Raw genomic sequence first — 22,217 nt, forward strand, 5'->3', positions numbered from 1 at the left:
CGTCAAGGCTGTATATTGTCACCCTGCTTATTTAACTTATATGCAGAGTACATGGTGAGAAACGCTGGGTTGGAAGAAGCACAAGCTGGAATCAAGATTGCCGGGAGAAATATCAATCACCTCAGATATGCAGATGACACCATCCTTATGGCAGAGAGTGAAGAGGAACTAAAAAGCCTATTGATGAGAGTGAAAGAGGAGAGTGAAAAAGTTGGCTTAAAGCTCAACATTCAGAAAACGAAGATCATGGCATCCGGTCCCATCACTTCATGGGAAATAGATGGGGAAACAGTAGAAACAGTGTCAGACTTTATTTTTTGGGGCTCCAAAATCACTGCAGATGGTGACTGCAGCCATGAAATTAAAAGATGCTTACTCCTTGGAAGAAAAGTTATGACCAGCCTAGATAGCATATTCAAAAGCAGAGACATTACTTTGCCGACTAAGGTCTGTCTAGTCAAGGCTATGGTTTTTCCTGTGGTCATGGATGGATGTGAGAGTTGGACTGTGAAGAAGGCTGAGTGCCGAAGAATTGATGCGTTTGAACTGTGGTGTTGAAGAAGACTCTTGAGAGTCCCTTGGACTGCAAGGAGATCCAACCAGTCCATTCTGAAGGAGATCAGCCCTGGGATTTCTTTGGAAGGAATGATGCTAAAGCTGAAGCTCCAGTACTTTGGCCACCTCATGCAAAGAGTTGACGCATTGGAAAAGACTCTGATGCTGGGAGGGATTGGGCCCAGGAGGAGAAGGGGACGACCGAGGATGAGATGGCTGGATGGCATCACGGACTCGATGGACATGAGCTTGAGTGAACTCTGGGAGATGGTGATGGACAGGGAGGCCTGGCGTGCTACGATTCATGGGGTTGCAAAGAGTCGGACACGACTGAGCAACTGAACTGAACTGAACTGAGTCTTCCACAAATTATGTTTCTTTCAACAGTATTTCAATCCACATAGCCTAGGGGAAGGAGAAATTTAAAAAAAATTTTTTTGTGCAAGGATAATTGCTTTACAATTTTGTGCTGGTTTCTATCAAGTATCAACATGACTCAGCCACAGGTATGCATCTGTCCCCTCCTTCTTGAACCTCCCTCCCATCTCCTACCCCATCCCACCCCTCAACATTGTAACAGAGCACTGGGTTGAACTCCCTGTGTCACAGAGCAAATTCCTACTTGCTATCCATTTTACATATGGCAGTGTATATATTTCCATGGTACTCTTTTTAGTCATCCCATCCTCTCCTTCCTCTACTGTGTCCACAAGCCTGTTCTCTGTGTCTGCCTCTTCATTGCTGCCCTGCAAATAGGCTTATTAGTACCATCTTTCTAGATTCCATACACATGCATTAAAAAACAATATTTGTCTTTCTCTTTCTGACTTACTTCACTCTGTACAATAGGCTCTAGGTTCATCCACCTCATTCAGTTCAGTTCAGTCGCTCAGTCGTGTCCGACTCTTTGCGACCCCATGAATCGCAGCATGCCAGGCCTCCCTGTCCATCACCAACTCCCAGAGTTCACTCAGACTCACGTCCATCGAGTCCGTGATGCCATCCAGCCATCTCATCCTCGGTCGTCCCCTTCTCCTCCTGGGCCCAATCCCTCCCAGCATCAGAGTCTTTTCCAATGCGTCAACTCTTTGCATGAGGTGGCCACAGTACTGGAGCTTCAGCTTTAGCATCATTCCTTCCAAAGAAATCCCAGGGCTGATCTCCTTCAGAATGGACTGGTTGGATCTCCTTGCAGTCCAAGGGACTCTCAAGAGTCTTCTCCAACACCACAGTTCAAACGCATCAATTCTTCGGCGCTCAGCCTTCTTCACAGTCCAACTCTCACATCCATACATGACTACCGGAAAAACCATAGCCGTGACAAGATGGACCTTAGTTGGCAAAGTAATGTCTCTGCTTTTAATATGCTATCTAGGTGGGCCATAACTTTTCTTCCAAGGAATAAGTGTCTTTTAATTTCATGGCTGCAGTCACCATCTGCAGTGATTTTGGAGCCCCTCAAAATAAAACCTGACATTGTTTCCACTCTTTCTCCTTCTATTTCCCATGAGTGATGCGACCGGATACCATGCTGTTCGTTTTCTGAATGTTGAGCTTTAAGCCAACTTTTTCACTCTCCTCTTTCACTTTCATCCAGAGGCTTTTTAGTTCCTCTTCACTTTCTGCCTTAAGGGTGGTGTCATTTGCATATCTGAGGTTATTGATATTTCTCATTGCAATCTTGATTCCAGCTTGTGTTCCTCCTCATCAGGGCTGACTCAAATGCATTCTTTTTATAGTTGAGTGATCTGTTGTATATATGTACCACAATTTTTTCTTTTAGTTTTTTAAAAAATATTTTTAATTGAAGGATAATTGGTTTATAATATTGTGTTGGTTTCTGCCATACATCAACATGGATCAGCCATAGGTATACATATTTCCCCTCCCTGTGGTACCTCCCTGCTTCTTGCCTCCCTTTCCCACCCCTCTAGGTTGTCACAGAGCCCCGCTGTGAGTTTTCTGAGTCATATAACAAATTCCCACTGGCTGTCTATTTCACATGTCGTAATGTATATGTTTCCATGCTACTCTCTCCATTTGCCCCACCCTTTTCTTCCTGCACTGTGTCCATAAGTCTGTTCTCTATTTCTTCCTCTCCATTGCTGCCCTGAAAATAGGTTCATCACTGCCATCTTTCTAGATTCCATATATACGCATTAATATGTGATATTTGTTTTTCTCTTTCTGACTTACTTTACTCCGTATAATAGGCTCTAGGTTTATCCACCTCATTAGAACTGACTCAAATGCCTTCCTTTTTATGGCTGAGGACTATTCCATTATATATATATATATATATATATATATATATACCACAGCTTCTCTATCCATCATCTGTTGATGAACATCTAGGTTCCTTCCTTGTCCTAGCTATTATAAAAAGTACTGTGCAGTGAATATTGGGGTAGATGTGTCTCTTTCAGTTGTGGTTTTCTCAGGGTACGTGCCCCGCAGTGGGATTGTTGGGGCATATGGTAGTTCTATTCCTAGTATTTTAAGAAATCCCCATACTGTTTTCCATAATGAATGTTATCAAATTACATTCCCCCAACAGTGCAAAAGACTTCCCTTTTCTCCAAATCCTCTCCAGTATTTATTGTTTGTAGATTTTTTAAAATGATGGCCTTTCTGACTGGTGTGAGGTTATACATCATTGTCGTTTTGATTTGCATTTCTCTAATAGTGAGGAATATTGAGCATCTTTTCATGTGTTTACTGACCATCTGTATCTGGAAGGAGAAATTTTGAGGTTGTTCTATAGAGGCATCTTATCTCCTGTGTTAACAATCTAAAGTTTACATCATAGCCCCCAAGTCTGGCCTTGTTCTTTGGTGGTCATGCATCTGTGATGATGGGTTCTGTGCTTTGATGGGGACTGTGAAGAGAAATAGCCCAGTCGGGCCTGAAGCAGTTACTTAGGACACTGAAGGACAAAAAAGAGAAACATGAGAAAACCATGGAATTGTTGACCATTCCCAATTGCTACACCTTGAGAGATGCTAGGCCCTAGACACAAATGAGAGAAATAGGCATATTCTATTTTTGTTTAATACAGAGTGATCTCTCCTTTAAAAACGTGTTTATTTAGTTGGCTACACTGGGTCTTAGTTGCAGCATGTGGACTCTTTCGTTGCAGCATGCAAGCTCTTAACTGTGGCGTGTGGGATCTACTTCCCTGACCAGGGACGGAACCCGTGCCCCCTGCACTGGGAGCTCAGAATCTTAGCAACTAGGTCACCATTTACTTATTTATTTATTTGTAATAATAAAACAAATTATTTCATTTTTGGCTATGGTGGGTCTTTGCTGCTGCGTGTGGGCTTTCTCTAGTTGCAGTGAGCAGGGGCTCCTCTTTGTCATGTGTAGGCTTCTCATTGTGGTGGCTTCTCTTGTTTCAAAGCACAGGCTGTAGCTGCTCAGGTTTTAGTAGTTGCAGCACATGGACTCAGTAGTTGTGGCTTGCAGGCTCTAGAGGGCTGGCTCAGTGGTCGTGCTGCATGGGCTTAGTTGTTCTGCAGCATGTGGGATCTTCCCAGACCAGGGATCGAACCGGTATTTGATATTGCAAGGCATAGTCTTAACAATTGCACCACCAGGGAAGCTCTGCCATTTATTTTTAATTATGGAATCAACATATGAGTAATGGTGGACCATTATAGAATCAGCCCCTCGAAACCTTAAATTCTTGCTACTGTTTAGCAGCTATGCTTTACCACCTTTCTTATCATGTTGACTTGTGTGCAGTTAGTGCATTGTTTTGGTCACAGGCAGCTTAATTTAACATGTCTAGATTTGATTTGAAAATGCCAAATGTAGCTTACTCTGTTTTGTGAGCTTCTCTCTCCTGAGAGAAGGCTACACTCTGTCTTGAGAAAGGAGGATTGCATGTGTAAGCTTGCGCACATACACTCATAGAGGCAAGTGGTGAGGTCTGGTTTGGGAGGGCCATGCACCTTGCATGGCTCAGTGGTAAAAAATCTGCATGCAATGCTGGAGACAGATAGAGGTTCGATCCTTGGGTAGGGAAGATTCCCTGGAGGAGGAAATGGCTACCCACTCCAGTGTTCTTGCTGGAAAAACCCCATCGACACTGGAGCCTCGTGGGCTACAGTCCATGGAGTTGCAAAAAGCCAGACATGACTGAGTGACTAACACATACACCTCATATAAATGGAAGAGGCTATTCCAAGTAAAACTTCCAGGGAAATGGAAATTGTGTGTGCAGGAAAGATGGTGCTAAAGAATACAAAATGCTTGGTCAGATCAAGTGTGCTGCATAATGTTTGATTTGATTTTCATTTCTTCACTTTATAAGGCTTCTGTTGAGAAGTTCACTCCCTTCTGTTAAGGAGTTCACACCCCAAAAGATTAGACTGTAGGATTTGGCTAGGTTTGTGTGAGTCAGTCCTGGGTAGATGTGTGTGCTGTTTTCAGTTTACGACTGTGTCTCTCATTGGCCTTTTGTGCAGGAGGTATGAGGCATGAATATTATCAGTGGTTTATTTGGCTAGCGTCACATAAAATGGCATATGGAAATTCTACTTAAAGACATGGAGAGAAAACGTTTGCTCTTTTACTCGCAGATAACTCAGTGCTTTCGTTTTTATCTCTTTGTAGCTTTGAAGCTCAGCAAAGAAGGGAAATCCATTGAGAACAGTCTGTAAAGGTAAGTGTATTTATTACATGGCCTTGACAAACATTGCCTTTACAACATTGATTTTTCTTTTATTCAGAGATTTAAACACTCGGATTAAAGATATAGCTGACAGGACAACTTCCTTAACCACCTGCTTGTCCTCCCTCACAGGCAAAAGTGCTGAGCAATAGTTAGAAGGGAGAAGGAGGAAATAAAATGATGTGCTGAGGGTGGCCAAATGCAATTGTATGCTTGCTGACTTTTGCTTTCTTCTCAGCAGTTAAGACATTCCAGTGGCACTAAGTTTACTAAGATTAATGCTAGATGGAAAAAGAATGCACTTGTACCACTTCTGGTCAATAGTTAAGTAAAACCAGCTGGCTGAATAAAGCATTTAAGATAAAATGCAAAGTGGCATTTCAATTGGGTTGCATGAGATTTATCATGAAAGTCAGATGTGCTGTTGTGTAGAGGAGCTAGTTTTGTCGAAAGGAGAAAGCCAGCCAGTTTGGTGTAGCTAATTTCATTCTTCGCAGTCACTGTGGACACTAAGTGAGTTACAGGAAATGAACTTCCAAGTTCAAAGCAATGGAGAAAGTACCTACTCAGCCTCCTGTGAAACATTACAATCGAGTTGGTTTTTACATGGAAAAAATGTAATCGTTTCCTCTTTCCTAGGTATATTTATAAGCATACTTCTGTACAGCATTGTTCTTTGATTCATTGTTTAATTTCTGTTCTGCATGAAGTATTTTAATTTAAAGAATTCATTCTGGGGAATTATAGGGCTGCAGTTTCATCAAGAGTCTTTGGTGGCCAGGGTGAAATATGCCATAATTTTATATTTGTTTTCATCATCAATTATGTTTTTGACAATTATAGGTTTTTTCCTGTCATTTTTATTACAGCAATCATGACCATGACCACTTTAGTTCAAGTTGGAAAAGCCATTTTGATTTACCTTATGCTTTAAGTTATTCCTAACTTTGTGACAAATCTAGTTCTGGAGCTGATTTTTAAATGTTTATTTTGAGGGCAATTTTACAGGGAAATTGGAGAAAATCCCTTTTGAATAATCAAAACTATAAAAATACTGTTTTGAGGGTTTGTTTGCTTTGGGATGACTAAACTCAAATGCATGACAGCTAGTTGGCTTGGGACTTTTCTGTAATGGTTGGCCACCAGTGAAGAAAAAAATATCTTAAGATATAGATGATTCTTATTTTCGGCTGTGTAACTTACATATTTCTGGACCATTGAGCCACATCTTGGAAAAAAGCCGTATTTGATAGCTTTTAGAAATAAATTCTCATAAATTGTTGAAGTTAGTGATGCTGTAGCAGCCTTCAGAACCTTGTGATCTTTAGGTAGAGTTATGGTGCTCTCTTTCTTCCTGGAAAATGTTTTCACAATGGTATAGTTTTATTTCCTCTACTCTCAGTGAAAACCTCTTGTTATTCTGCTATTCTGGAGTCAGGCATAGATTTAGTTCTGGTTTGACTTTCATGAGTTATTGGACCATGTGCAAGTTATTCACTTGCTCTGTGTCTCAGTTTCTTAGTTTGTGAAATGGGGATAATAATACTATTTTACTCCGAAAGCTGTTGTGGAGATTAAATGCATTATTATGTGTTGAGGGCTTGGAACAGGTCCTGGTCCATGATAAGTACTCAAGAGCTATTACCTGCTGCTACTCTTGTGAATATTACCGTCATCATCATCATCATTTGCATCCTTATGTGTTTTGAGGTGTCTCTTCTCTTTGGAAGTGTCAAGATAACGTTTTGAAAACTATCATGTTGTTACTAAAGAAGGGTGAATTCTGCTTTGGCTTTAGGAGTGGAGTGAAAAGATAACTTTTGGTTAATAAGACAAGTGAGGCCTCTGTAAGTAAAAAGCTGAAGTTTTGTAGACATGAGGGTAAACACTGTCTTTGACTGTGCATGGGCAGCTACTAACTAATATAGTCTTAAGAAGCAAGTGATCTTTTGCTACCGAGTTACATGGAGGCATTTTTGAAGAGAGCCTTGGTAAGTTTAGGTGACTTCTTTGCTCCTCCCCCTTTTTGTTTCTCGATGTATTTGTTTTCTCTTCTTAACTACATTTTATTTTCTTTTGACATAATTACACTGATTGAAACTGTACTCAGAGACCTTACTCAGGGCCCTACATTCAGCCTCAGGATAGGTGCATGACCACAAGCTTGGGTAAATGGGTGCTTCCTCTCTGGAAGTAGAATCTTAAGCTAAAGGATTCTCCTTTCTCCCAGGGGGCATTCTGCCCTGACAGTACCTCCCATGAGACCACTGTAGCCATTCCCGTTTCCTAGCTTCCACTTCTATCTGGTCATTGATGGTCTCCCACCCTTATTTTCCACTCTTTCATGGATTTGCTGAGCCTCAAATTTCCTTTCTGTAATCCTTCTTACATTAGTCATTTGGTTTCTGTTGCTTGCAGTCACAGAACTAAGTGAGAGACTACTTTACACATTAGGGAGTTAAATTTGGAATAAATGGGGCATGATTATAAGTTTACAGTTAAAATTCCAGTCACTACTTTCTTCCATCATGTATAAAAAGCTGAACATTTTGCAGTAGATTAGATAAGGTGAAGAGTTCTCAATTATTTCAAAAATGAGCTCTTTTGCTGGACTCTTCACTACTTTTACATTTGGTAAAAATAAATCACTTTTGGCTGTTTATCAAGCTCTCAAAGGATATGTGTATATGTGGGGGGAGAGTTGGAAGTGAGAAGCAAGGAGGTCATCCTTTCAGTTTCTGGGGCCCAGATCTCTTTGTGGCATGGGGATTGTGAAGGGACTGTGATTTCCTTCTACTTATCCCATCATCCCCAAACAAAACTCTTTAAATATCTTTTTCTACTTTCCTCTGAAATTTTATTCCTCTTTTGAACACTTCTCTTGCCCTGCTGAACACCTTCTTTTCAATGATGTGTAAAATGTGATGGAAAACTCAATTACTTAAATCTCTGATGTTACTCATGATTCCCCCAGAATGGAATGGACAAGTTTGCTCTATTTCCCCTTGAGTCCTGTTTGCTGATTACTCCTGTGTTCTGTGTGGTGCCTAGAACAAATCTGGTTAATGATTTTTTTCCACAGGAACATCAATTTTGCATTCCTACTGTGAATAAATAGCATGGCAGCATTGTGTAGTGGAAAGAACCTTGGCCGAAGTGTTAGGAAACATGCTTTCTAGTTTGGGCTCTGCTGCTTGCTTGCTTTATGACTTTGGTCAAGAAACCCAACATGTTTTTTTACAGTCTCAGTTTCCTCACCTGTAAAATAGGATAACCTTTATCCTATCTACTGCATAGGGCTTTTCTCAGGATAACAATATATGTGAAAGTGCTTAGGAAACTAAAGTGCTATGTAATATCCATGTATTATTTTTGTGATTATTATGGTATATATTTATTAAACATTGAAAATTCGAAGGCTTATTTTATGAGACTGAATAGGAAAGAGGGGGGATAAAAAAAGAAAAATAGAAAAAAAACTCTGCACAGTGCTTGTGCTGGAATTCTGTCTGTGCCTCCAGCTCTCATTCCTCTGAAAGGCTCTGTGTCCCAGGAGGTTAGCTTCTATTGTCAGCATTCCCCAGGCTCCCTTGCTCCCTGGTTTTCCACTTGAGTAGTCCGTGGAAGGCACAGGGTGAAAATCCGAGAATGCAAGGTTGAAATATTGTCCCCTGCCTTCCTTGCAGACCTGGCTATATTCCTCTAAGGAAGGCCACCAGGGTTCCTGTCAAGGGCCTGGCTTCTGCCTGCAGCTGCAGCTCTTTCCACCATTTGGTAACTGCTCCTTCCCTTTGCCCCTCTAAGTCTGGGGGAGAACAGTTTATTTCTGCTAACCTCCGGCTGCCGGTTGTCTCTTCTCGGTTTCCCTTAACCTTGCCCACACCCTTCATTAAATTCACCCCAGTTACCCAAGGTGAAGGTGCTGTCTTTACCCTGATGTGACCTTGATAGCACAGAGGAACTTCTTTGTATTTCTTTCTGCTATTCTCAATTCAATTCAACAAATGTCTTTCTAGGACTTACAGTATGCCAGGGATGTAGTAAATATTTACTTACTATGAACTGGACATTTTGGTGGTACAGTTGGAGGGATTATATCAATCAGTTTTTTAAAAAGCAAGTTTTGGTAAATTGAAAAACTATGTTATTCCTAGTATATAAAGATACCCAGGATTATGTTTGTACACATGGTGAATTATCTTTTAAAATCCATTTTTATTTTTATCATAGCAACATGCCTACATCGTTTGGATAAAACAGCACTAAAAAGCAAATATTGAAAAACCACCCCCACCCCCACCCCCCCGCTTCTAACTTCCCTAAATTGCAACTTTAAACTCTGATAGTTCTGGCATTTCTCTCTCTGTTTTGAGTAACATGCTTTTACGTTTTTTCCCCGATATTACAAGTTTAGCAGTAGCTCTTTGATACTTCCGCTCCTTTGGTCACTACAGCCTCCTAAAACGATTATATTACAATTTTTTTGTTTAAATTAATATAATGTTAACATGTTATGTTATGTTATTAGAGTTGGTAATGTCTTCTTTAACATATAACCTTTTATCTTCTTTGAAATTAACATATGCTTTAAAAACACTGCTTACCTTATGAGGTAGGTAATAATGGCATTTCTGTTTTATGGTTGTCGAAACTGAGGAAGTCTTAAGTATTTTGCCTAGAGTCACACAGCTATTAAGTGTTAGGTTTGGAATTAGACTCCAGCTAGTCTACCTACTCTGACCAACCTAGATAGCATATTAAAAAGCAGAGACTTTGCCAACTGAGGTCCGTCTAATCAAGGCTATGGTTTTTCCAGTAGTCATGTATGGATGTGAGAGTTGGACTGACTATAAAGAAAGCTGAGCACCGAAGAACTGATGCTTTTGAACTGTGGTGTTGGAGAAGACTCTTGAGAGTCCCTTGGACTGCAAGGAGATCCAACCAGTCCATTCTGAAGGAGATCAGCCCTGGGATTTCTTTGGAAGGAATGATGCTAAAGCTGAAACTCCAGTACTTTGGCCATCTCATGTGAAGAGTTGACTTACTGGAAAAGACCCTGATGCTGGGAGGGATTGGGGGCAGGAGGAGAAGGGGATGACCGAGGATGAGATGGCTGGATGGCATCACTGACTCGATGAACACGAGTTTGGGTAGATTCTGGGAGTTGGTGACGGACAGGGAGGCCTGGTGTGCTGCAGTCCATGGGGTTGCAAAGAGTCGGACACCACTGAGCAACTGAACTGAACTGAGTCTGCCTACAAAGCTTGCATTCCTAATCATGACATTATTTACAAACACTGTCAGGTCAGCTGTTATCTTAATGGCTACATTAAAAAAAAAAAAAACAACAAGAACCCCCCCCAACCCGAACCAATAAAATCAGACTTGAGTTCTAGCTTCCGAGATTCAGAATCAGTAGTTCTGGGGAGGGGATCAAGAATCTATATTTTTAAAATACACATTCCATTTGATTCCACTGATCAGGTTTTGAGAACTTCAGTTGTATAATCGTGCCATTATCATAATCACCTTCATTACCATCATGATCATCAACATCACCATCTCCAGCAGCATCACTACCACCTCCATCAGCAGCAACAAATGACAGTTTTGCACAGTGCTCTCAGTAGCTGCAGAGAAGGCAATGGTAACTCACTCCAATACTCATGCCAGGAGAATCCCAGGGGCAGAGGAGCCTAGTGGGCTGCAGTCCATGGGGTCGCTACGATTCGGACATGACTGAGCAACTTTACTTTCACTTTTCCCTTTCATGCATTGGAGAAGGAAATGGCAACCCACTCCAGTATTCCTGCCTGGAGAATCCCAGGGACAGAGGAGCCTAATGGGTTGCCGTCTATGGGGTCACACAGAGTCGGACACGACTGAAGTGACTTAGCAGCTCAGTAGCTGAGTAGAAATTCTGTACACAAAAAAGCAGCTGCTTTTTGACCTCTTAGGTGAGATCACACTGGTGGGTGATTCAGGTAACAGTTTATCCAGTCATTTTTAAGTTTGGCAAGTGCTCTGGGAGGGAAGTGGACAGGGTAATTTTTGCAGCTCAGTTGTTTGTTGCTTTATCTGTTATAATGGCCATGAGAATATTGTACCTGTACTTAACCCTGACCTTAAAGGGACTTCTTATTTTTTTTTTTCTCCTGAGAGTTCCCAACGGTGACATCTGGAGAAATACAAAGCTCAAATAAAGGAGAATTTTTTATGTCTTTGTTCTGTTTGATTTGCATGCTCCCCATCTCCCTGGTGCTTGTGCCATTTCTTGTTTATCTGGCAGGAGAGAAGCAGTAAAATTCGGCCTGGGGTTTTCTCATCCCTAGGTGTGAAATTATTTCAGAACTATAATAATAATACTTTGCATTTCTACAGTTCTTTTATTTGAAGATCTAAAAGTGTTAATAGAGCTTCCCAGCACCCTCTGAAGTAGGTAGGTATTATTAGAGAAGATTTTCTCCAAGACCATTTTCACTTCATATCCCATGTGTAACTTGAAAATGCTTTTGTGTTATTTGGGAATCTCAAACCATATAAAGTGCCTTGCATCTAGGGCACGTCTTTTCTCTATATTTAATTTTCATTAATTCCCGGCGCATTGAGGGAAATATAGTCATTTCTCATGAGTGGGTGTGGCATTATTTAGAGAAAATTAAAATAAAAGCATTCTTTTATTGCTTTGTATTTGGACATGTTGAAAATGTTCTGTAGTATTCATCAGCTATGGAACTGTCTATGTCACAGTTAATTTTCCTTTTTTAAGGTAGCAGGGCTTGTAATACATTGAACTTGGCCTGATAGAATGGTGTCCTTTGAGAGCTCATGACATGTCAAGCCAGTTAAAAATACAAACTTAGTTTGCATTCTGAGTTAAAGGTTTAATTTTGAAAAGTTGTTTTGAATGTTACATGCATGAATTTTAATCAGTAGTGTTTAGGGTTTCGGCTCACTTTGTGTCATTGATGCAGAAGTGCTGCATGTCTGCCCTTGCATAGAACAGCCAGGAAAAGCCCTTCTAATTCTTGTTCACACCGGGCACCCTGGGAAGCTCTTTCTGTGCAGTATCAGGTGACCCTGCTGTCAGTGCAAAGGCCACAGACACAGGATCTTTCACTGTGTCTTCAGGGCTTCAGTATTTATTTTCCCAGCATCCTCTCACAATTCCCACTGAAAGGTCTTATCACTCCTCTAGACTTTCTGTTAGGAAACAGAGTACCAACCTTCACTACTTGAAGGAGCTGGAAAACGTCTAACCTCTCCTCAGTCTTGAGAAAGTCTGATTTTATGGAAATAAGATCAAAGGAAACAGAACAGTTTAAATGAAATATAACAATCGAAACTTGTCTTTATCCCTATCTTTTCTGCTGGTATCTAGCACCGTGAATTTAGGCTTTTGGGGGGAAAAAAAAAAACTAGTGAAGGTTGGAGTTTTAAAGGTTGGAGAATACTTCTTCTAGTGCTTTCTGCTTTTGGACATGCCCCCAGTGCAGAATGCAAAGTCTGTCGAAGTTCTTGAGATGAGAAAGGGAAGATACACAGGAGGGATAACAAAATGCGCAAATTGATCTCTTTAAATTATGCTGCCCCAAATTTGCCACTGAGACAAGGTGATGTGTCAGCATTCGCGGAGTGCTTTATGACTCTCATGATGGAGAGAGTGTGTCGGAGGATCACGGGGTTAATACTTTCCCTGGCATCTCAGTTGTCTTCCTTTTGGGGAAAAGTTCACTTAAGACCCATCATCTGAAGATTTGGAGGGATGTGGGCAGAATTATGAATCTCTAGACCATTTTCTCCAGAGGCATTTGCTCAAAGGAGGTCACATTAATTTGCTGCTAATTATATGAAGCTAGATTTATTGGTGAAGATGGTTTTGGCAGCAAATAATCAAAAAGTCTACTCAAAGGGGTTTAAACAATAAGGGAATTAAAAAAAAGACGCTAACTACACTCTCCATGTCTACCTGCTGAGCCCCATGGATGTCATGATTGATGGAAAGGCATTACAGAACGCTGACTCTGAGTGTCTGGAATCCAACCTCAATCCACTTTTCCCTGGTGCCAAGCAACTGGGGACCCACCAGGGTGCCTTTGATGGTTGTCACTGTGCAGTAGGGGAAGGATTTTGAGCACTCAGCTGTTGACAGATTGCTGAACATTGTCGGTTATTTTGTGAACCTCTCTACTCACTTATATTTGAACACAAAATAAAACCCATCAGAATAAACAAAATGAATTTTCTTAAGGAGCTAAACATCCTGAGGGAGGCAGTTTCAGGTTTTGTTAATTCAGCTGCTCAACAATGTCCTTAAAGCCTTCATTTCTTGCTTTATTTTTTTCCTCTGCCGTCTTCAGTGCATTGACTTGGTCCTCAGACTAGCTGCCCTCATGGTTCTAATATGGCTGCTTCATTTTGGGGAGCCATCCCCCATACAGTACCATCCACTGGTATAAGAGACTGTCTGTTCTTATAAAGGACTGTCTGTCCTTTTTAAATGCAAGGGCCCTTTCTGGTAACCGCTCCAGCAGGCTTCTCCTCGGGTTACATTTGGCTGACTGCAGCTACCTACTCCTTCCAGACACTGGCATGTGGGATGGGATTACCTTGATTGCCTTAGATTGGTGCTTTCCAGTCTAAGTTTGTTCATGTCATGGTACACATAGAAAATGATAACATTTGGTCAGAACATTAGGTAAACGGAATAGGCTGCTTATAGCTGGAGGTGACTGGGTGTGTGTAGGGGTGTGTGTGTGTGTGTGTGTGTGTGTGTGTGTGTGTTGTGGGTGTGGGTGGGGATTCTGGCTGCCCTGACTCTTCCTGCCTGGCTGCCCTAGGGACTAAAGGGGTGGATATCTGAGTAGCTATAACCCATTTTCTGGTTTCAATTAATCAGGATTTACTCCTGAGTGGGATAGTCTCATCTTTCCTAGGCACTTGGCTTTGTGGAGATATGACACCCCAATAAAACTGGGGTTTTACCTGTAAGGTAGACGAGGGGATGCTGTTCAATAGACCCTCAGCTATGTTTGCTGTGTGGATGTTTCCTGTCTTTGCATATATACCTAATGCCCTTCTTTATTGCCTTGTTGAGAAAGGACCAAATCTTGCAAATTTTAAGTGCTCAGTAATTATCTGTGTATCAAATGAATGAATATGTACTTGTGTATGAGACTAAGCTATGCACTCAATCCCACTGCCTTCCTGTGGTGTTCCAGGAGTGTGCTGTATGAAGTGTAAGAAACATGGTCCCTGCTGATGAGTTTACACCCTAGGGAGGGAGACCGAGCATAACTATTAAATAAACAATGCGTGCATTATTAAAAATTATGTTAAGTCCTATACAGGAAACAACAGAAGGCAAAACAGAGTAAACCTCCTCCTATAGAGTGATCTGGGAGGGCTTCTTTGAATTAATGACATTTTAGTTAAGACCTGAAAGAAGAATAAGGGGATGTATATGTATGTATGTATGTGTGTGTGACAATCAGTCATACAGAACAGGGAAAGAGGGTTTATAGTTTTGATCCTTGTAACTATGTCTTAGGAGTCATTTGTTTTCAAGAAACGAAGAAAGAAAGTGAAGTCGCTCAGTATTGTCCGAGTCATTGTGACCCCATGGACTGTAGCCTATCATGCTCCTCTGTCCATGGGATTTCCCAGGTAGGAATACTGGAGTGGGTTGCCATTTCCTTCTCCAGGAGATCTTCCTGACCCAGGGATTGAACCAGGGTCTCCCACATTATAGGCAGATGCTTTACCATCTGAGCCACCAGGGAAGTTTCAAGAAACAAAGCAAACAGCAAAAAAACCCCAAAACAACAAAAGATAGGACCCTTGCTATAAAACCACAGGACAGCTTAATGATTTGAGGGCAGGCTGGACGGCGGGCTTCCTGAGGCAGTGGGCCAGGAAGTGCTTGACCCTCAACAGTTAACAGGAGCAGGACAGATAAATGGATACACGTGTCTGCTCCATACTGAGTCTCAGCGTCTCTATCCTAAAGCACAGTGACTGTGTGAGGAACTGCAGAGCCTCTCTTCTCTGCTTCTCCCCGTGTGCTGGCTGGTCCCCTGCATAGTCCCATCCACCCTGACTGCCCCTGCAGCTCCCTCTGCCCCATTCAAGAGGGGGGTAGAGACTGGCTGGAGTTACGACATCCCAGTTCCTCTTTCCTGGGGGAGGGTATCTGAATGGTTTGCTGAGGTCAGATGCCCACCTTTGATGGAGTCCCTTGAGTCCTGGGCACAAGGTCACCTGACTGGCTGCCTACTTAGTTCTACTTAGTCCTATTCAGTGGGATTAGGAGAGATTTTCCAAGAAGGTGGAATATAGGGCAGGTGAATGGATTAAGACTCCTGTTAAATGCTGCTTTTTAGGTTCTCCAATTTTAATACCACTGGTAGAGTCCTGGTTATGTAAATAACTTAGTTACTAGCTGAGTTATTTAGCTGAGCACTGACGCCTACTGCAGAGTACTGCATATAGCACATACTTAAGAAGTATTGGGCTGGTCAAAATTTCATTCAAGTTTTCATGTAACATGGAAAACCTAAGGACTTTTTGGCCAAGCCAATAGTTCAGTTCAGTTCAGTTCAGTTCACTCGCTCAGTCATGTCCAACTCTTTGTGACCACATGGACCACAGGTGCCAGGCCTCCCTGTTCATCACCAACTCCTGGAGTTTACCCAAACTCATGTCCATTGAGTCGGTCATGCCATCCAACCATTTCATGCTCTGTCGTCCCCTTCTCCTCCTGCCTTCAATCTTTTCCAGCATTAGGGTCTTTTCAAATGAGTCAGCTCTTCGCATCAGGTGGCCAAAGATTTGGAGTTTCAGCTTTAGCATCAGTACTTCCAATGAACACCCAGGACTGATCTCCTTTAGGATGGACTGGTTGGAACTCCTTGCAGTCCAAGGGACTCTCAAATGTCTTCTCCAACACCACAGTTCAAAAAAATCAATTCTTCAGTGCTCAGCTTTCTTTATAGTCCAACTCTCACATCCATACATGACTACCGGAAAAACCATAGCCCTGACTAGATGGACCTTTGTTGGCAAAGTAATGTCTCTGCTTTTGAATATGCTGTCTAGATTGGTCATAACTTTCTTTACAAGGAGTAAGTGTCTTTTAATTTCATGGCTGCAGTCACCATCTGCAGTGATTTTGGAACCCCCCAAAATAAAGTCTGATACTGTTTCCACTGTTTCCCCATCTATTTCTCATGAAGTGATGGGACTGGATATCATGATCGTCGTTTTCTGAATGTTGAGCTTTAAGCCAACATTTTTACTCTCCTCTTTCACTTTCATCAAGAGGCTCTTTAGTTCCTCTTCACTTTCTGCCATAAGGGTGGTGTCATCTCCATTTTTGAGGTTATTGATATTTCTCCTAGCAATCTTGATTCCAGCTGGTGCTTCATCCAGCCCAGCATTTGTCATGATGTACTCTGCATATAAGTTAAATAAGCAAGGTGACAATATACAGCCTTGATGTACTCCTTTCCCTATTTGGAACCAGTCTGTTGTTCCATGTCCAGTTCTTTCTTTTTTTTTTTTTTTTGTATGTATGTTCTTAAATCTGTAATGAGTTCACTGTAGGCAGCTTATGGCTGAGTCTTTTTTTTTTCTTTTTTATTTAAATTTTTATTTTTACTTTATTTTACTTTACAATACTGTATTGATTTTGCCATACATTGACATGAATCCGCCACGGGTGTACATGAGTTCCCAAACGTGAACCCCCCTCCCACCTCCCACCCCGTATCATCTCTCTGGATCATCCCCATGCACCAGCCCCAAGCATCCTGTGTTGTCTAGTTCCATGTCCAGTTCTAAATGAAGTTCTAACTTCTTGACCTGCATACAGATTTCTCAAGAGGCAGTTCAGGTGGTCTGGTATTCCCATCTCTTTCAGAATCTTCCACAGTTTATTGTGATCCACACAGTCAAAGGCTTTGGCATAGTCAGTAAAGCAGAAACATTTTTCTGGAACTCTCTTGATTTTTCTATGATCCAGTGAATGTTGGCAATGTGATCTCTGGTTCCTCTGCCTTTTCTAAAACCAGCTTGAACATCTGGAAGTTGACGGTTCATGTATTGTTGAAGCCTGGCTTGGAGAATTTTGAGCATTACTTTACTGGCGTGTGAGATGAGTACAGTCGTGTGGTAGTTTGAGCATTCTTTGGCATTGCCTTTCTTTGGGATTGGAATGAAAACTGACCTTATCTAGCCCTGTGGCCACTGCTGAGTTTTCCAAATGTGCTGGCATATTGAGTGCAGCACTTTCACAGCATCATCTTTCAGGATTTGAAACAGGTCAACCGGAATTCTGTCACCTCCACTAGCTTTGTTTGTAGTGATGCTTCCTAAGGCCCACTTGACTTCACATTCCAGGATGTCTGGGTCTAGGTGAGTGATCACACCATCGTGATTATCTGGGTTGTGAAGATCTTTTTTGTACAGTTCTTCTGTGTATTCTTGCCACCTTTTCTTAATATCTTCTGCTTCTGTTAGGTCTGTACCATTTCTGTCCTTTATCAAGCCCATCTTTGCATGAAATGTTCCCTTGGTATCTCTAATTTTCTTGAGGAGATCTCTAGTCTTTCCGTTTTATTGTTTCCCTTCATTTGCACTGATCACTGAGGAAGGCTTTCTTATCTCTCCTTACTATTCTTTGGAAATCTGCATTCAAATGGTAACCCGATAGTTAGCAGTAGTGATAATATATTTAAGAGCTTTTTCTCAGTGGTGTAAGGCAGTTAAATTATTTTAATGAGAATGCTGCTTTGTTTTGTGGATAAAAATCACTTTTTAGAATGCCAGTCTGTATCTTCCCCCCCGCCCCAGTTTTATTTAAAAATAATTGACATCACAGATAAGTTTAAGGCATAAAGCAGGATGCTTTGATTTACATATATTTTGAAATGATTATCACAGTAGGTTCAGTAACGCATATCTTCTCAATAAAAAGAAAAAAAAAAGAAAAAATTCTCCTTGTGATGAGAACTTTAAGATTTACTCTCTTAATTTTCCTGTGTATTGTACAGCAGTGTTATCTGTGTTCATCATGTAGTACATTGTATCTCTGGTACTAACTTATAACTGGAAGTTTGTACCTTTGACCATCATCCTCCAGTTCCTCTTCTCGCCTAATCCGTCACCTCTAGTAGTCACAAGTCTGGTCCCTATTTCTATGAGTTTTATTTTTTTTAAAATTGCACATATAATTGAACTCATACAGCATTTTTATTTCTCTCTTTGACTTATTTCATTAGCAATAATGCCTTCAGGGTCTATCCATGGTGTTGCAAATGGTAGGATTTTCTATTTTTTTATGACTGAATAATATTTTACTGTGTAAATATACCATATATCCATGGATGGGAACTTAAATTGTTACCATGTCTTAGATATTATAAATAATGCTGCTATGAAAATGAGGGTGAAGATATATTTTCTAGTTAGTATTTTTATTTCCTTTGGATATATTTCTAAAAGTAATATTCTTGCATCATAAGTTCAGTTCAGTTCAGTCGCTCACTTGTGTCCGACTCTGCCTTTATTTTTTTTTCAGGCTTCTTCATACTGTTTTCTATAATGGTTATACCAATTTAAAATCCCACCAATAGTACCCAAGTGTACCCTTTTTTTCTATATGCATGTCAGCATGTGTTATTGTTCATCTTTTTGACATTGTCCATTCTAACATGTGTGAGGTGATGTCTTGTGGTTTTAATTTGCATTTTCCTAATGACTAATTATGCCGTACATCTTTTCAAGTACCCATTGATCTTTTGTATTTCTTCTTTGGAGAAATATCTGTTCAGTTCCTTTGCCCATTTTTTAATTGATTTGTTTGACTTTTTTGCAGTTGAATTATATGAACTCTTTTATATATTTTGGATATTAAACCTAATCAGATATTGGTTTGTGAATAGTTTTTCCCATTCAGTATGTTGTTTTCCGTTTTCTTGATGGTTTCTTTTGCTATGCAGAAGCATTTTTTTTTTGATGTATTCTCACTTGCTTATTTTTTATTTTGTTGCTTATACGTTAGGTTTCATATCTAAAAAAATCATTAATACAACCCATGTCAAGGAGCTTTGTTCCTATGTTTTCTTCTAGCAGTTTCATTATTTCAGGTTTTACATCTAAGTCTTAAGTCCATTTTGAGTTGATTTTTGTGGATTGTGTAAGATATGGGTTGAATTTCATTTTTATACATGTGCATTATCCTGGCAGCATTTATTGAAGAGACTGTCTTTTCCATTGAGTATTTTTGGCTCCCTTGTCAAAATCAATGTTAGTTTTCCATATATGCTTGGATTTATTTCTGGGCTCTCAATTCTTCTCCATTGGTCTACTTTTGTGGCCAATACCATAAAAACAACTGTTTTGGTGACTTTAGCTGTATAGTATAGCTTGAAATCAGGAAGAAATTTGCTGTACGGCAGCAATTATTTACATAGCATTTACATTGTATTAGGTATTTTAAGTAATCTAGAATTGATTTAAAGTATCAATAAATGGGAAGATGTGTGTAGATAATATGCAAATACTGTGCCATTTTATTAACCCATTTTACAGTGGGTTATTTTTATTTATGCCAAAGAATTGATGCTTTTGGACTGTGTTGTTGGAGAAGATTCTTAAGAGTCCCTTGTACTGCAAGGAGATCCAACCAGTCCATCCTGTAGGATATCAGTCTTGAATATTCATTGGAAGGACTGATGTTGAAGCTGAAACTCCATTACTTTGGCTACCTGATGTGAAGAACTGACTCGTTTGAAAAGACCCTGATGCTGGGAAAGATTGAAGGCAGGGGGATAAGGGGACAACAGAGGATGAGATGGTTGGATGGCACCACTGACTCAATGGACATGAGTTTGGGTAGACTCTGGGAGTTGGTGATGGATGGGGAGGCCTGGGGTACTGCAGTCCATGTGGTCGCAAAGAGTTGGACATGACTGAGTGACTGAACTGAACTGAACTGAAGCCATTTTATATATGGAACTTAAGTGTCCTTGGATTTTGATATCCTTGCAAGTGTCCTGAACACAATTCCCTGTGGATACGGAGGGGTAGCTGTATAACTATCTCTGTTTTGTTTTGCTTTTTTATAGTTTCTTGAAATGTTTTTTCTGTTTTTTCCCCCCCCCACTCTTAGTCTATGAATGTATTAAAGGCTAAAGTGAGCCTCTTGAAGGCATCATATTGTTAGATCTTGTTTTTTATCCATTCAGCCATTCTGTGTCTTTTAACTGGAGAATTTAATTCATTTATGTTTAAAGTAATTGTTGATAAGTTTATTGACTATGCCAAAGCCTTTGACCTATTTGCCTGGGGTAACAGGCAAATTAGGCCTTGGAATACAGAATGAAGCAGGGCAGAGGCTAATAGAGTTTTGCCAAGAGAACGCACTGGTCATAGCAAACAGCCTCTTCCAACAACACAAGAGAAGACTCTGCACATGGACATCACCAGATGGTCAACACCAAAATCAGATTGATTATATTCTTTGCAGCCAAAGATGGAGAAGCTCTATACAGTCAGCAAAAACAAGACCGGGAGCTGACTGTGGCTCAGATCATGAGCTCCTTATTGCCAAATTCAGACTTAAATTGAAGAAAGTAGGGAAAACCACTAGACCATTCAGGTATGACCTAAATCAAATCCCTTATGATTATACAGTGGAAGTAACAAATAGATTTAATGGACTAGATCTGATAGACAGAGTGTGTGATGAACTATGGACAGAGGTTTGTGACATTGTACAGGAGACAGGGATCAAGACCACCCCATGGAAAAGAAATGCAAAAAAGCAAAATGGCTGTCCGAGGAGGCCTGCCAAATAGCTGTGAAAAGAAGAGAAGCGAAAAGCAAAGGAGAAAAGGAAAGATATAAGCATCTGAATGCAGAATTCGAAAGAATAGCAAGGAGAGATAAGAAAGCCTTCCTCAGTGATCAATGCAAAGAAATAGAGGAAAACAACAGAATGGGAAAGACTAGAGATCTCTTCAAGAAAATTAGAGATACCAAGGGAACATTTCATGCAAAGATGGGCTTGATAAAGGACAGAAATGGTACAGACCTAACAGAAGCAGAAGATATTAAGAAGAAGCGGCAAGAATACACAGAACTGTACAAAAAAGATCTTCACAACTCAGATAATCACGATGGTGTGATCACTCACCGAGAGCCAGACATCTTGGAATGTGAAGTCAAGTAGGCCTTAGAAAGCATCACTACAAACAAAGCTAGTGGAGGTGATGGAATTCCAGTTGAGCTATTTCAAATCCTGAAAGATGATGCTGTGAAAGTGCTGCACTCAATATGCCAGCACATTTGGAAAACTCAGCAGTGGCCACAGGACTGGAAAAGGTCAGTTTTCATTCCAATCCCAAAGATAGGCAATGCCAAAGAATGCTCAGACTACCACACAATTGCACTCATATCATACTCTAGTAAAATAATGCTAAAAATTCTCCAAGCCAGGCTTCAGCAGTATGTGAACCATGAACTTCCAGATGTTCAAGCTGGTTTTAGAAAAGGCAGAGGAACCAGAGATCAAATTGCCAACATCCGCTGGATCATGGAAAAAGCAAGAAAGTTCCAGAAAAACATCTGTTTCTGCTTTATTGACTATGCCAAAGCCTTTGACAGTGTGGATCACAATAAACTGTGGAAAATTCTGAAAGAGATGGGAATACCAGACCACCTGACCTGCCTCTTGAGGAATCTATATGCAGGTCAGGAAGCAACAGTTAGAACTGGACATTGAATAATGACTGGTTCCAAATAGGGAAAGGAGTACGTCAAGGCTGTATATTGTCATCCTGCTTATTTAACTTCTATGCAGAGTACATCATGAGAAACGTGGGGCTCGAAGAAGCACAAGCTGGAATCAAGATTGCCAGGAGAAATATCAATAACCTCAGATATGCAGATAATACTACCTTTATGGCTAAAGTGAAGAGGA

The 22,217-nt window shown here is 40.7% G+C and overlaps 1 protein-coding gene across 4 annotated transcripts in view; it reads left to right on the plus strand.

The window, feature by feature from the left end:
• Window positions 1–22,217, plus strand: part of FHIT (fragile histidine triad) — a 1,556,965-nt gene that overhangs the window by 40,184 nt on the left and 1,494,564 nt on the right. For all 4 annotated transcript variants that reach the window (XM_005695769.3, XM_018038276.1, XM_018038275.1 and 1 more), the window contains exon 2: window positions 5,176–5,224. The gene's annotated coding sequence lies outside the window, so the exon portion shown is untranslated. The remainder of the gene's footprint in view (window positions 1–5,175; window positions 5,225–22,217) is intronic.

Source organism: Capra hircus, chromosome 22 (genome assembly GCF_001704415.2).
Source record: "Capra hircus breed San Clemente chromosome 22, ASM170441v1, whole genome shotgun sequence".
Lineage (NCBI taxonomy): Eukaryota > Metazoa > Chordata > Mammalia > Artiodactyla > Bovidae > Capra > Capra hircus.